Below are 3,099 nucleotides of genomic sequence, written 5' to 3' on the forward strand. Positions count from 1 at the left end.
TTCTCTGACCCTCCACCTTACCAAACATGATATCCTTCCCCAGCAACTGGTCGCTCCTGACAATATGTCCGAAGTATGAGAGATGAAGTTTGGCCATCCTGGCCTCCAAGGAGCACTCTGGCCCAAATAAGGTTGGTCCTAGGAGTTCTGGTAGCGTAGTGGTTATGAATCGGGCTGCTAACCTCAGGGTCAGCCGTTCGAAACTACCAGCTGTTCTGTGGGAGAAAGAGGAGGCTTTCTACTCCCATAAAGTTTACAGCCTTGGAAACCCTGTACAGGGTCGCTATGAGTCGGAACCAACTCCACAGCACATAACAACAACATATTCCTTAAAAAAACCCAAAAAAACAGTAACATTTGCTCTACTATTTTACTTAAATTCTCTCTTCATTTGTTTAAAGAGTAATAAAACCCTGATTTAATTTATGTGTTAAAATGATCACTCTGTAGTTCAGAGACCGGGCAGGAGTGGGGCAGGAGAATGGTGCTGGAGAACCAGAGTAGTAGCTGCCTCTGTGGTCCATGGAGAGGGTGGAGTCGTCTAGTGGAGCCGTGGATGGGAGAGCAGTGGGCAGGGCTGGGATGGACAAGTGGTTTTCAAAAAGCCTGTGGAAACTAGAATTAAAAGCGAATGGAATTTTCCTGGGAACTTTTTGAAGACCCCTCCTATTTTGGGGTAGAGTAACTGGGTGTTCCTGATGGATGGATATGGAAAGTGAAGGAAGGGGAAGAATGAGATGTCCTGGAGCTGAGGAAGGCTGAGAGCCATGTGGGGAGCACTCTGAGAGGAGACAAGATGTTCATGGATTAGAACTCACAAGTTGATCTTTGGACTTAAAGGTGGGGTGTTTATGAGAAACCCAGCTTGAGATATTAAGTTGTTGTTAAGTGTCATTGAGTCAACTCCAACTCACTGCAACCCTGTATAGGGTTTCTGAGGAGCAGCTGGTGGGTTTGAACCGCCAACCTTGTGGCTTGCGGTCCAGTGCTGATCGTACAGCGCCACACCAGGAGTCTGAGGTATTAGATAGGGAGTTGGAAGTGTGGCACTGTGGGTTAATGCACTGGACTGCAACATCGGTTTGAACCACAAGGTTGGCAGTTCAAGCTTACCAGCCACTTAGAAACCCTACACAAGTTTGCTATGGGTCAGAACGAACTCGACGGCAGGTAACAACAACATCTCATAAAGGGAGTCCACATTGGAGATATTTTCTAATTGGTTATTGCTGGCATGTCGGAAAGGCAGTGACTTCTGTTTTATTAGGATGAATAGATTTATAAGAAAATTTGAGTTATCAGAATGATATTGCAAAACAACTTATTCAATGTGAAAAAATATCAGAGTAGAAAGTTTCCAACATGTAGTCATACTGTTATTTTTTTCCTCCTGGCTGCAATCTCTAAGTTAAAGTTGTATTATGCATGCTTGAAAATTGTATTTCCTCATGATAAATTTTGAGCCCAGATGTGGTGCTGTGGGGTAAAGACTGGACTCTTTATCACAAGGTCTGAAGTTCAAAGCCACCAGTTGCTGGTGGGAACCCCAGGCAGCACGGCTATGAGTTGGAACCGACTCGATTGCACATAACAATAGCAGTGATAAGTTGTGCGTTATAAGAACTCAAGAAAGATGTCTTACTTGTCTTACACCCTACCAGTTTTCTAATAGTTTTTTTTTTTTTTTGTCTTTTAAAAAAAGTAACCTTTTTATTAAGGAATAACATGGTGTGGCGTTGTGGGTTAATGTGGCAGACTGCAAAGTCGCTTGAACTGCAAGGTCAGCGGTTCAAGCTCAGCAGCTGCTCCTCGGTAACCCTACACAGGGTCGCTATGGGTCGGAATCGACTCCACTGCATGTAACAACATCCATAGGCCATAAAATGTGCAGATGATAATAGAATCTTTCCATATGTATGGATTGAGGTAACTATGAAGCTAAACGCCTGGCCGACAAAGTGCTCAGTACTAGCTAGTCTCACCTGCCAATCTGATAAGTTAAAAACAGGCTTGATCCATTTGCATTTCTTTGATACGTGGGACTCAACTTTGTTTCTTTCTTCATTCTGTAAATTATGGAATTCTGATAGTGTAGTGGTTACAAGTTGGGTTGCTAACCTCAAGGTCAGCAGTTTGAAACTACCAGCAGTTCTGCGGAAATAAAATGAGGCTTTCTGCTCCCGTAAAGATTTACAGCCTCGGAAACCCTGTACAAGGTCACTATGAGTCAGAACCAACTCCACAGCACATCACCACGACCCATTCTGTAAATTCGTTTTTCATGTCCTATGGTCCTTTTTTTTTTTAATTTTTGGAGTCCTGGTGTGGCACTGCAGCATGAGCACTGGACTGCTAACTAAGGTCAGTGGCTCAAACCCACCAGCTGCTCCTTAGAAACAGGGTCTCTGATTCGGGACCGATCAACTGCACTTAACGGTGTGGGTCTTTATGATAAGCACTGTACTGCTAACTGACAGGTCGGTAGTTCAGACCCACCAGCCACTCCTCAGAGACTCTATACAGGGTCGCTGTGAGTTGGAGCAACTCGACAGTGCTTAATAACATCTTCCTTGTCTACTAGTCTGAAAGAGCTCTTTATGTATTATCCTTTCTCATACATAGCTCTAAATATTTTTCAAGCTTGTCTCAACTTTTAAATTTCTTTGCCACCCACTGGTTTTGATTGTTTAGGTAGATAAATTCTCTGTTCTTTTTCTTTATGATTTCAGGCTTTGATGTTATGCATTTAAAAGAGCCTTTCCCAAACTCCATGATAAAACCTTGACTCATACTTTGCTATCAATCTTTAGTCTATATATAATTTATCTTGGCACATGGTATGAGGCTAAAATCTCACCTCGTCCGAGAGAGCCAGGCCTGGCATTGCCTGCTGAATAATGCAGCCATCTTTCAGACTTGAAAGGCCATCTTTGTTGTTGTTGTTGTGTGCCGTGGAGTCGGTTCTGACTCATAGTGACCTTGTACAGGGTTTCCGAGGCTGTAACTCTTTATGGGAGCAGAAAGCCTCATCTTTCTTCTACAGAACAGCTGGTAGTTTCAAACTGCTAACTGTGGGATTAGCAGCCCAATTCAGAACCA

This window comes from Chrysochloris asiatica, unplaced genomic scaffold, assembly GCF_000296735.1.
Source record: "Chrysochloris asiatica unplaced genomic scaffold, ChrAsi1.0 scaffold00409, whole genome shotgun sequence".
Lineage (NCBI taxonomy): Eukaryota > Metazoa > Chordata > Mammalia > Afrosoricida > Chrysochloridae > Chrysochloris > Chrysochloris asiatica.